The sequence below is a fragment of the Myripristis murdjan genome, chromosome 7 (genome assembly GCF_902150065.1).
Source record: "Myripristis murdjan chromosome 7, fMyrMur1.1, whole genome shotgun sequence".
NCBI classification, from domain to species: Eukaryota; Metazoa; Chordata; class Actinopteri; order Holocentriformes; family Holocentridae; genus Myripristis; species Myripristis murdjan.
Genome location: NC_043986.1, coordinates 29,162,942 through 29,177,158, shown reverse-complemented (window position 1 = coordinate 29,177,158; position 14,217 = coordinate 29,162,942). Strand labels below are relative to the sequence as shown.

At 40.9% G+C, this 14,217-nt stretch overlaps 1 protein-coding gene across 3 annotated transcripts in view; it reads right to left on the bottom strand.

Annotated features, from left to right (window-relative positions):
* Positions 1–14,217, bottom strand: part of LOC115362332 (copine-9-like) — a 72,341-nt gene that overhangs the window by 32,052 nt on the left and 26,072 nt on the right. The window lies entirely within an intron of this gene.

Genomic DNA, 14,217 nt, shown 5'->3' with positions numbered 1-14,217 from the left:
AAAGGCTGGCTAATGTTGCTTGTATTTCAGGCCATTCAAAGATAAAACCAAAAACCTGCACTGCAGCTGCAGTATGTTACAATGCACCAACTAAGGCTGGACAATGAATTGTAGACAATTGATTTTAGGTTTACAATAATAACAATTATGTGATGTTATATTTTAATTTCCCTTGGAATTCCTGTGCTATATCATGACCCTCTGTTATGCGAGACTAATCTTTGAATGTGCATTGTGATTAAAACTGAAGTTCAAATGAAAAAGCAGCACAAAAACACTGCAAACAGCATTTTTTTTTTCTATAAGTGCAATGAATAAAGGGGAAAAAAACAAATCAGTAAAATACGAAGCATATTTTTTAGTTCATAAAGGTGGATCTTTGTCTGTCATTTGGGGTACTTTGATTTTAAACTCTTGAATTAATTGAATAATTTTCCTTTTGGGGAAAAAAAAAAAAAAACATCTTTTTTTTTTCTATATTGTACGACAATGTCAAATACATATTCTGTGTCTGCTGACTGCAAAACCTCACTGAAGCTACATCACACTTACACTGAGTAAAATATTCCAGGACACCATTGTTTTATAGCTGCAACATCGCATCAAATCCAGAGGCAGAGTTAAAGAGGTTCAACCAGATAACCACAAACACGTTGAAGGCTGAAAAGACTGAAATTATCAGACAGAATATTCTTCACTAAATTGGCTCATTTTTCAGCATACTTCATCTCTCCTGGGATTATGTATCATTAGCCAAGTGGGTTCATGCGGATGTGGGTTTCAGTTTTATTAAAATCACCACCAATGTTCGGCAGTTGTCAGGTAAGTTGCTAATGAAGGCGGCTTCGAGTGACTTAGAGCGACCTGCACATCACTAATGCATAGGGCTTTATGTGCCAAGTAATATAAAATTAATTATTTATTGCTTTAATTTTATGAATAAGGAAAAAAGAGTTTCTATCTGTTCTGACTTTGAGAAATACTGAATTGGAAAAAAAAAAAAAAATCCTGATCCACAGCCTGTACATTAGCAGTGTGCCCTCAGGATTTAGGGTCAGGAAGTGAAACCTCGCTACTCTATCATGATCCTCCCCTCAGTATAAGCCACATTAACATAAGAATTATTCATATATCTGTCGTGATGCACATTCATCTTTCTGAATAGCCCTGTTTCTGCACCCACTTACTCCCAATTGAACACCACTGACCTACATTTGTACGTCCATAGAATACTTGCGTCACCCATTGAATGCAAATGTCTCCCAAGCGATAGAGCATGAATCCTGCTAAACCCCCTAGACCCCAAGCACTTGCCCTCAAAGCAAACTACATTTGTAGCCAGTTCCCCAAAATTAAATGTCACCCGTCTGAATTAAAAGTTCATAATATGACATATGACATGGATATAAATATGTGTGAGATCAAAACTGTGATAGGCGTCAGTGCCCTGCAGAAACCCTTGTCTCTCCAAATAAGCAGGCTGATATTGAAGCTGATACCCAAATGCTTTTGTAATGTTTGATGTATTTTCAATGGTCTGCCTTGGTCTCGGCATCATGAAACATTTTGTATGTGTGAAGAAACAATTTCATCTCTCCTCTTTCATAAAACAACAAACAACATCAAGACTGGAAGTGGAATCAAAACGTGGCTCAAAATTGAGGATGGAGGATGTCTGTCTGGTCAGAGAGATGTCTGAAGCTCAAAACGCACAGAGAAAAGACTTTGAATTCCTTCTGTTGCACATCTCACCAGAACAATCGAGAGACTTTCATTTGTCTCCACGGCTGTCACATAAGTGCTCAAAAAAAGAAAAAAAAAAAAAAAAAACACCTGTTGCTCAGAGGATAGAAGCGATTTTTCAAACTGTCACAATGACAGCTGAGTCAAATTGTATGGCATGGTCACAATGTGTTTGGGCCTTGATATCCAGCTCCCCTTCTCAAATCCCCATATCCTCTTTCTTCTGGAGTGCACACTCACACACGCACATACACGTGGACACATACATATGCACATAATGCATGTGTGCATGAATACACATACACACTATTTTCTGGAAATTAAAAAAAGCAAAAACAACGAAAAAATTCTATACTTCTCTCATGGAAATAAACTGAATCCAACTTGAGAAGTACACAACTGGACTGCTTTTAATGTGCAAAGAAAAACAGGGAAAAATCTGAGAAAGTCATGGACTTGTCAGATGAGGTAATTACCCATGCTACAATTTAAAATCATACGATTCCAGTAGAAATTGCTAAATGTTCACAGAGTACACAGAGCTTTATTGGTAGTTGAGGCTTCATCATCATTATTGGACCTTGTTTGACATTAGATAGAGTATACTGTTGATCCCTAATTAAAAGTTCTGTACTAAAGCTTTAATACAAACAAATGTGTAAATCCCCAGCTTTCCTAACTGAAACATCATTATAAGTAATTATGCTCTTTTATAAGTGCCATAGTAACCTCTGTACATCATCTGTTGCCCTCTATCCCTGCGGTGTCCAAACTTTCAAGAAATGGGGCGCCTTAGGCTAAGCCAGAGGGCATAACTGCTGTCCACCCACTCTCAGTATTTCGGCTCTGTGTCTCGGCTTGGAGTGTCAGGATAAGGCAGAATACAGACCCAGCCTTATCAAAGGACCACTAACACAGAGTTATTTAGTTTGGGTATTAGAGGCAGAAAGGCCAACTGACAGATAGTGAGAGGGGAAAAAAAGAAATGAAGTGAGGCTAGTGACAGTCAAGAGAGTGGAGGGACTTTAAGAGCATGGAGGTAACAGAGAAATGAGAGGAAGAGGGGACAGAGAGAGAATGATGAAAATGAAGGAAAATACAATGAGAGCTGTGTGAGCTGCTCTTGCCTCATCCCACAAGCACACACTCTTCCATGACTTAAGTTTTAAAGACGATGGATTCTGGCTTGCTGGCACTGCCTGCCAGCCAGGCGGCAACAATGAGGGAATTATTTATGAATTTATCCATGCAGTGCATCTAACTCCGCAGCCGTCAACTAGCCTACTGGACACAAGAGCTGCTTGGCCTGTTGAATGTCCATCCACGCTCACTGAGTACGGAATAACAATGACATGCTGTTTCAAAATTAGACATTTAAATCTGGCCTGATCGGGACTGTTTCTCATTATGAGATGCCACAGAGACTTGTTAGATGTCTGGGTTCAAGCCAGCATCAGTGTTTTGTTGATATTGCTTAGAGCTTAAAACTGCAAGCTAACTATGAAGCAACACCCTGTTGTCAGTTGGGTTAGTTTTCATGTTTTTTTGGTATTTAGCAACATCTTCTGCAATAACTACCCAAAATATTCAAGAAAGGCATTTTGGGCCATTGCTCAAGCTGCAAACAGCGTATGGGAAACCCAGCAAGTCAAGCTGCCTTCTGCTATTAATGAAGTGGCATGAGGTGCAGTCTCTTGGCAAAACACTGGCTAACCTCAGGGCCTTAGCTGTCATGCAGAAATTTAATACTGAGAGCCATATAGCTTTTTTTTTTTTTTTTTTTTTTTTTTATTTTGAGTTTCTGAAGCATTTTTTGGCTGGGAATAAACTCAACTCAAACCTGATCAGAGGTGCTAACTCAGGAATCGGCAACTACTATTACCACTACTACTGCAACTACTATTACAACTGCTTCTATTAACACTAATACTAGTACTACAACTACTGTTGCTAGTGCTGCTTCCAGCACAGTACTATAAGTATTGCTACTACTATTATTACTACTACTGCTGCTGCTACTTCTACTTTTAATACCACTACTACTGCAACTACTATTACAGCTGCTTCTATTAACACTAATACTAGTACTACAGCTAATATACTATAGTAGCTGTACTATAAATACCACTGCTAAAATTATGACTAATGCTATTAATACTGTGGGGTTGGGGAAAAATCGATTCACTTAAATATCGTGATTCTTTTAATTGAGTTTTTGATTCTTGAAGTGATATAGTTCAAAAAAACAAAAAACAAAAAAACAAAAAGCACAATAACTCGTATTATCAAACCACAACTACTACTTACACTACTAATACTACTACTTGTAGAATCACAGTACTTAAGAGCTTAAATACTTGATGTGCATTGTTTCTGGAAATAGGACTTGTGCTATACAGTCTCTTGAAATGAATGATTCAACGTTTTCCTGTGGTCTAGTGTTAAAAAAACAAACAAAAATCACAATAAATCATAAAATCAAATCGCAGTACTTAAGAATCACAATTCGGCACCCAAGTATCATGACTGTATCAAATTGGGAGATAAGCATATCATCCCAGCCCTATGATATCACTAATACTACTCTCTAATAATATCACTCTGGACTGATGTTACCCAACGTCTGCACTGACCAGCACAGTGAAACTTGTCTGCTGTTTCTTGTGGCCAAACTCAAAGTGAGCAGAGAGTTATGTGGCACATGCTTGGGCATGACCAAACATATTTTCAAGACATCACTGTCTCCTTGACACAAGGGTTAGCGTCAGGGTGGAATGAGCTTTGACAGAGCAGCCAACAGGGGAAACATCACCTTAGCCTGAGTCTGACATCAGCCGTGCACAGAGAGGACTGTGCTACCCAACGCCTGTCACAGTGCATGTCTGCTGAGAGGAATGTCTGCAACACATCCAGAGAGCAGATAGATGACATGTCCTATTCTTCATCTGGAGGAAGACATTAAAGCCTTATTGCACTGTATAATACGGCACACTATTGCAAGTCTTACTGTAGATACTGTATGGTACTTAGTTTTATGTTGCACATTAATAAGGGAATGAATACATGCAGTTAAAGCCCAGTTTGGTGGGCTGGTTAGTGTCTGGGTCGCTTGACACATTGGGACGCAATAATTTTAAAACTGGATGTGAGACTATGTGTGGTTTTACTAGACGTGCTCCCTTCTCTTTGAGTGTGGCTGTGTGTTACTGCCAGTCTGACACACACACACACACACACACACACACACACACACACACACACACACACACACACCCACACACACACACACATATATACACAGTGCTACTAACACACCCTCCAAAAGCACAATGAAATCCAGCTCCAGGTTAACATGAAGATTACAACAGCCCCCCTCCCTAACTGTTCAAGCGAGCCCAGGCTTAACAGTGTGATCTGCCAAGTAATGATGTATTGACAAGTTCAAGCCTTGGTTGAATTGTGATAATAGAAAGAGTAACTGAGGAGCTGAAAAAAATGGACCAAATCTGAAGCATGTATATGGCATTCTTCACATAATATTATTAGTTAAAGACTTTTTAAATGCAAATTGCCAAGATCAAGGCCATCTAAGTGATTTGCAATAGCACGATAGTTGTTAATGATCTATATGTTACTATACTATCAACCAGGACTTTGCAGAAAGATGATAAAACACGACAATATAAAGGGACAAGGGCTTGAGGGGAAAATGAAATAAGACCCTTGTTTGGCTGCACAAAGAAGCACATGGATTCACCCGGATTATGCTGCATGAACAGTTTGGCGAAACATGATGCTCCTTTTTCATCAGTCTCATCTCACAGTAGCTGTGATTTTATCCATGAGAGTAACATCTTTTTCTCTAAACCCTTTGCTGGTTAAATAAGCACTGCTACTAAAAAAAAAATCAAAGGTCTTGTCTGGATCCCTGACTGTCACAGAAAAGCAGTTTTATCACATTGTGTGCCAGGACGCTCACAGCTGGCATGCATGGAACTAGAACTAATCTAGTTTTCAATTGTTCAAACAGAGCCAATTGCAAGCAAATCTTTGGTTTACACGATAAAGTAGGAGTAACAACTGATTTCTGCCAACTGGAAAATGCATATTTGTAAATCTCTGCCCTGATCCATCTGCTTACACAGCTGAGCCAGACTGCCAGATAGACTGGGATTGGGTGTCATGGAAATAATAATACAATACTTATTCAGATGGATTTTTCTCAGAGCAGTTGAGAAATTTCAATGGGTCTATGAGGTTACTGAAAGAGACCTTGAATACAGTTTGCTTTTACATACTTTTTTTTTTAATTCGTTTTACAAAATCTCAAACTGTATATGAACAAATTCAACTGCACAGTCAACTAAGCTAAGAATCACTGGTTTGGAGCAGTGTTTGCTATAGGGACGACATTCAAAATGGGCCGCCGACACATGTCTGGCAGGCTGCCACTCAAGGGTGACGACATATATTTTTTAAAAAATCTTCTGGGTGCAGCGTGGTGAGATTAAATGTCTCATATTTGATTCTGGGTCTGATATGGTTTAACATTCCCTGCAGAAAGAGCAGCAGTGGCAGCAGCAGTGTTTTGTCTTCTTGCCTGTCATAGCGGAGCCGACCAGATGAGACCTGAACCACCACACCAGATGGCAGGTGACTATTCTGTAGGACACAGCCCACAGAGGACAGACGATGACGACGCTGGTGTGTGTGTGCATGTGTGTGTGTGTGTGTGTGCGCGCGCGTGTGCATGTGTGAGACATTAAGAAGGAGTTGGATTGCAAGTGTGAGAGCTTTTACATGTCAGTGAATTTGTTTATTTAGCAGATTGGACTAGTTATATAAATATTTTTTAGACACAGAATTGCTCTAGAGATGGAAATCATCTGGTCGACTGTTTACATGAACAAAACAATGTGAATATTGAACTTACTCTAAGTGAGACAACATTACAATTAAGCTACATTCATTGCTTACTGAAGTACTCCATTCATATTCCCATTTATATGCTATGGAGCATTGCCCAGTTTAGCTTCCCTCTACCAGGCCCTATGCAAGACTGTCCTGTGGTGCTACATCTGACTGTCAGTGTAATAATTAACCTTTTTTTCTGTTCTGTTACTACTGTGGTTTACCCTGGTGGCTGTTTTTCTTGCAAATCTTTCAAAACATTGTGCTTCAAGCTGTTTGTTTTACAGCTTCATATGAGCATAGATTCAAGAAGCGCATATGTCATCAAGCACTTGCTGAACTTATTCAATTGCCACCTGTTCAAAATTGTTTCTTCAAATCAGATTATGCATTTTTGTTGGGATAACAGATTAAAGGACATTACTCTCCTTTTTATGTTAAAGAAACATGGGATTTAGGGAACATGGAGCTGTTTTCAGCTTGAAAAAAATACACTGAGGGAACTTTTTCAGCTTGGGAACATGGAACACTGGCAACACAGTGCTCTATGTTGCCCTGGCAACATAAGGCCTTTACAACCTTGGGCCCTGGGAACATAGGACTTTGGTACATAGGGCCCTGTGAACATAAGGCCCTGGGAACATAGGACCATCAGAACATAGAGCCCTGGGAACATAGAACCTTACGGACATGGGGCCCAGGGAAAATACGACCTTGGGAACACAGCCCAGGGAATACATGGCCTTCCGAATCTTGAGAATATAGGGCCCTTGGACCTTGAAACACAGAGCGCTGGGAACATAAGACCCTGGGAACATGAGACCTTGGAAACACAGGGCTTTGGTAACATATTGCCCTGGGAACATAGGACCATGGGAACATAGGAACCCAGGAACATAGGGTCCTAGGATTAAAGACCTAGGAAACATAGGGTCCTAGGAATATAAGACCTAGGGAACATAGGGTCCTAGGAATATAAGACCTAGGGAACATAGGGTCCTAGGAATATAAGACCTAGGGAACACAGGACCCTGGGAACACTGGATTGACACTTGGTAATTGGTAACTAGCTAATCGACAAGGTAACTAGTAGACTTCAACAGCAAATGCATGAGGAACTAACAGCACATCATCTAAATAAAATAATGCGGGAATTCTTTCATGACCATACAAGCTAGCAAACTACGTTAGTTAACTAGTCTTGCTGAATCATTTTAGTTATAACAAGTGCAAGGCTTCATAATATTTGCCACTCTCTTACCTCTTACCTTTGTCACTCCAGTCTGTTACTTAGCCAGAAAATCTGTGGGTTTGGGCTCCACCCATTGAGGTTTAGCTCAACCACTGTTATTATTTCTGCTTCTAGAGCAGATCTACCTTTGAGAGATGTTTGTATTATAAATACAACTGGAGTCTATATCTAGCAATGTGTGTCCACCTGTCTGTTTCTGTGAGAGTCGCAGCGGGACAAGACTTTGCCTGCAGATGCCTCCTCCACCACCGCCTCAATAACAACACAACACCGACTGTGATCTGCCACCATTCCCTGCCTCTGACAGTGGAGAAGTATGTTTTTTTCCCAAGGTTGACAGTTTGCTGCTATGATGAAAGTTTGTGGTGTGTGTGTGGGGGCTCATGTATGTGTATGGCATCAGCTGTGGAGTGTACAGTAGCTTAGACATCCCACCAACTGTTCCCAGTTACATACACCACTCTCTGACACCCAGCTCAAACTAATTGTTGCATTGGAATCCAAGCAGGTGTAATTTCACGATGCAGACCGGTTTGCCTTCATAAAGCCAGCCATATAACCACTTCTGCCGACAGCTTATTTAGTTCCCTTTCCACCTCATCAATCTATATTGGGTCGACCAGCAGTGCGTGGGATTGGTAATAGATTGGCCTCAGTCTTATACTTTGCATTTACAAAGGGGTGATTTGTCTGTTTCTCGCCTGCTTCTCAAATGTAAGCAGTGGCGATGCAGTGAAGTTATGATGATAAGTGTTAGCTCTTGCTGAAGATGAAATAACACACTCAACAGCGTGTGCTCGTCTGTGCGTCATATTCTTAGTATGTTTATGGATGCAAGCAGCAGTAGGCGAGTTCCTGCCTTGCTGCCTCTGTAGCCCCTAAATGACTGCCAGTTTAAAATACCTACAGGGTGAGTGTGTGTGTTTGTGTGTCATGGGTTATGTGGGTTCTGTATTTCTCTCTGGACAATCACTAACTCCAGGGTGAAAATATCTCCACTGTGTGGTGGTACTCTATTAGTGTCCACAGAACATACCCCGCCATGCTCAGCAATAATTTTTTTTTTTTTTAAATAAAAATAGTGCATGTTGGCCCATTGTGATACTTGCCTCAGCTAATGGCTCCCCTCGGTTACCATGGCAACGCACAGGTAAGTGGAGAGGAGCGTTCGGTTTAGCCACATAGCATGAAGCCCGTTTCTAAAACTGTTGACCTATAAAACAGACGCCCACCAATATGAGGGGGTTACCGGAACCACATACATTTCAGTCTGCTCCCCTCTGTGTGTGTGTGTGTGTGTGTGTGGTCTCACAGCTTGCTACAGACATCTTGCAGCGAGTCTGGTAAGTGACAGCACAGGCAGGGAGGACTCTGAAGTTTGGAAACTAAATCCTCATCTGTCTCTCAGGGAACTTGATGCATCCATCTCCTTCTTTCAGCCCGTTCCTCCCAACTTTATCATTACTCCTTTACTCCTCTCCTCCTCACTCCACTCCTCTCCTTTTTACCTCCTGCCCAATCACGGCCTCTCTATTCCCCTATTTGCTCTCTCTCTCACTGTCTAGTTGTTCCTCTGCTAAATCAATTTCTTCAGTTTAACCCCCCCCCCCCCCCCCCCCCCCCCCTCTCTTTCTCTTTCTCTTTCCATCGTCTACTGAGTTGTCGGTCTCCCTTCCCTCCCTCTTGCTTCCTATCTCCCCTTCACCCTCTTCACCTCCCTCTCTTCCTCCATCTCTTCTCCCCTGGGCTTTGCTCTGTCTGATCCATCAGCAGCTCCAGACAGCTGTCTATTCCCTGCAGGCAACCATCAGAGACACTGACCATATGGGAGGAATAGCGATTGTGCTCTGTTGGTCTCGTATTGTTCTCTTTTTTTTGTTTGGTCCTTTTTTTTTTTTTAAATGCCTTCTCTGAACCTTTCTTTGACCAGCTTTTCCCTTTTTGTTTGTTTCCTTTTGACTACTGCAAAATGCACCTCGCTGTCTGGGGCCAAAATGCGCAACCTGTTGGTGTGGAGGCAACCAGGTGTCTTTGTGACACAGCCGTCGACACGGGATATATTAAAGGATCATGGGGAATAACATGACAGTCGTCTCTGCTCTTTTTAAATCCAAAAACATTTGTCTTGCAAGGGAATTGAGGCCACCAGGTATTTTTGTCTTAGGTATTCTAGGACGTCGTGCGTGGAGAGGAAAAAAATTGAGATAAAAATGACAACGTAAAAAAGACATTTTGTATGGGATTATGGGAAGTAAAATGTCACGGTGACTTCCACATTGTCAATGCACATTGTAGCAGTCAAATCCATTCTTTGCAGATATCATGCCTCAGCAATTTTAATTTGTCCTCGAGTCCTGGGAGTCCTGGATCTGAAGTTGTGGGATCACAGTACTGCAGCAATACACCTGAGAACATACATGTTGGCAGTGCAATTATTCCACAGTAAACTGACACTGCTTGCTACCGTGGTGTATTGTGGGGGAAGAAACCGGTGAACTAACTAGGAAAGGTAAGATTTTACTGACATTAAGCGCTGCTTGGAGAATTCCTTCCAGAACCTTTCCAGTGGCTGATCAGGGTTTTCCAGATGCATGCATCATTAACTGATAAATACAGCAACATTAAATTACTAGACATTTTTAATAGAGTTTGTCGAGGTGTTCGTTCCACGATAATGAGCACGCTGGTATGCTGCCAACTTTTAAATAACCTAATCCAATATGTGTATCAAATGATAGGGTGATAACAACCTCGCTCAGATTGACAAGGATAATAACTTCCCAAAATTGAGGTTTGTGTGATGAAAAGTGTTTTCACCAGGAACAACTTGACCAAAAAGCTCCTTTAAATGGCTCTTCAAATTGTTCGGGTGCAGATTCACCTCTTGTGGCATACAGATATTAATTTATTTACACTATATTCAGCAAAACATGAGTAAATATCATATGATAACCTTGTACCTTGTATTCCGGTCAGTCATGTATTGATTTGCACATTTCTGTTTAATTTCTGTGAATTCAGTTCAGGACGCAGGTCTGTGATTATTTATCGTGTAAATTCCAACATGCAAATTCTAAGGGTTTTTATTATTATTATTATTATTATTATTATAACAATGTCTTCATATGCAAGGGTGATCTGAACTGGTTTGGAAAACCATCTTTGACTTTAGGCCCCAGTGTCCCCATTAATCAGCCAGTGTAAGTCACTGAAAATCCTTCAGACTGGGGTCAGATTGTAAAACCTTTCACTTATGCAACTCCTCTCATGTCTTTCCACAAGGTGGATTCCATTAATAGATACATGATTAATTATATGGAACCTATTGTAGGTACATAATGACTGTGAGTAAACTCTGCCTGTTTTTAATTCTGTTTAATTAGCAAAAGAGATAAATCTCACCTTCATTGTGTGTGTGTGTGTGTGTGTGTGTGTGTGTGTACACATGTGAGAGAGATTTTGCAGGGCTCAGGGAAACAGAGCAGTTCAGGCACTGTGGTTTAGATGGCCCCCTAAATAAATATATATATATTTTTTACAATGGTTATCATTTTTTTTTTTTTATGTCTGTTTTAATGGTTGTTGTGTTGCTTCCTATAGGGGTGTATGTGCGTGTGTGTGTGTGTGTGTGTGTGTGTGTGTGTGTGTGTGTGTGTGTGTATGTGCACTGCTGATGCCAAAAAGCAAACTACTTTATTGCTCCAATAGAAAGCACCGCTGCATCTCTCTCTCTCTCTCTCTCTCCCTCTCTCTCTCTCTCTCTCTCTCTCTCTGATTTCTCCCCTCTGTCTCTCTCTCACCTCTCTCCTCTATCATCTCTCCCTCAGCTCTCCTCGCTCCTCTGCTCCCCCTATCTGTCTCTCTCTCCCTCCCTCTCTCAGGACTGCGGCATTTGGGCTGACAGTGGACCACAGCTGACAGTCTGTTTGGTCTGTCTGAGCATGATAAGCTTTTTTAAAACATGTCAATAGTGAAACTGGCGGGGGACCGCTGCAGGGGCTATCCGCTGGCCTCGAGACCGCTGGACTCTCCACCAAGTCCTGCAAAAGTCAGTGACAGTGAACCACACACTCGTATTCCAGGGAAAGTCTACAGACCCAGAAGAGCTTGCAATTTGCAAAGTGAAGTTTTAGCTATGCAAATATTTCTCTGAGGCAGAGCTGCTGCTGTTGGCTTAGTTAAACTTCAAAGGACTGAAGCATTGTTCATCATCTTTTCCTTTAAGTCATTCACAAACATGAATGGCAAAGAAAGAACTCTGGTCAGAATGTAAATAGAATATATAAATAAAAAATGAAATGGCAAAGAGTTATTTGTGTGGGGCGCACAAAACCCTCATATTTATCATCTTGGAAGGTCAGCAGCTAAGATAACTAGCTCTTCTAGATTCCAGATCCTGGCAATGGGCTAACTAGTTATCTAGTAGGTTAACTCGCCTCCAAGTTGGGCTTTCCATAGTAGCCCATAGCTAGGCCTATCTAGGTGAGACACATGCTCTTAGTTCTTTCAGATGACGTCAGGCTGATGTTATTTAGCCAAAACCCAGCCAGGGAGATCACGTCTTTCTTGAGGGATCTAAGAAATATCCAGAACAGTACCTATCCAATCTTCTTATAATGAATCCAATTTACCACACGAGTTAAACACTTATGGTTTTACATTTAAAATGACTTATGACTGCGGCAAATTAAAAATCTTGCCATTTCCTTCTTTTCAGATCAATGCATGGTCATTTTTAGAATTTTAACAACAGTTTTCAACAAGTTCCTTCCTAAAGCTTATGATACCTGCCATCACAAAATCATACTTCAAACTTCGTGTTCTCCCTTGGAGTAACCTTTTTTGGCCATTTGTGCCATTAATCTCTGACATACATTCAATCCAGTGGGTGTTCTGTGTGAAATTCATATGTTGTCAGATAAGACCGAGAGACAGCTACATCTACTTCACATAATAGGCCTAATTGTTCTCATGTTACCGAGAAATCCATGTCAGATGTTGTCCTTAAAAAAGCCAGACTCAAACTGGCTGATTCATATTAAAAATGGATGCAACATGTTGCAAGTAGGAGCCAAAATACCTCTGCAAATTTCAATCAACTCGGTGCTATAGACCTTCCCCTGTCCCGTGGGCGGACTTTAGCACAGAACATGGTGAAAAGGGCTGATGATAGTGTGATTTTAAGACTCATTCAAATCTACTTTTGTATTCTTGTATTTTTTTTCTATTCATCTGTGGTGTAGGTGTATGTGGATGAGGAGCGTATGGAATATGCAATTTGTAAATGTATAAGAAAGCCTTCTCTCAATTTTCAGTTCAAGTAGAATCAGTGAAAAGCCTCTGATTTGCGACGGTAGCGAGTGTGAAGCCTCACGTTGAATGAAAGCTGCCGGGGTCAGGAAGGACTTTAGATAGATTCCATTTGCCACGTTGACTAAATAATAAACTACAGAGAAAAAAAGAAGCTTCCTCCTGCTTTCATTTCCTCTTGCTCTCTCTCTCTCTCCATCTCTTTCTCTTTCTTGTTCTGTACCTTCCAGTCAAAGCAGATGGCCGCCCACCCAGAGCCGGGTTCTGCTCAGGGATTTTTGCCCGTTAAAAGAGCTTTTTCCTCGCCACTCTTGCCAGGTGCTTGCTCATGGCAAAATCACTGGGTCATGGGATGAGCTGAAATCTGTTGGGTTTTTGTAAAGCACCTTCAGATAACCTCTGTTATCATTTAATGCTACACAAATAAAATTTAATCGAAAAGTGGATTGAATTCAGTAGCCAAATGATAATTGCACTGCACGTATTATGGCTTGTTTTATCCATCCATAGTGCTCCTGTGCTGCAGTTTCAACGGGTATTATGCACTTCTTAATGAATTTATATTATTATTTATTTATTATTATTTATTAAGTTAAATAAATACATGCAATTTTGCTCCAGGTGAATAGCACAGCACATGCATTTAAATAACACTCGAGCATAAAAATAAAGTGCAAATATGAGTGCCTGGGGTGACCTATGTGACATGCCATTCCTTTCACTCTGCTATAATTCTATACACTCCCCACTGTATGTTATCTAACACTGCAGAGACACAGTAAAAAAGGTTTATGTGCCGGCAGTGACTGCCCTCTATTCCCTTTTTCATTATATCATAAAAAATGGTAGAAGGCCTTTTGATTTGTATCATCCGCATATCATCAAATCGAAGCTGTGACCAGATACCTGACAATATCTTTTACCCTGACAAGCTGCTTTCAGCCTCACAGCAGGTTTCTGTCACGGGGTTCAGCTGCATTTGTCTAGCAATAAAAACTCAA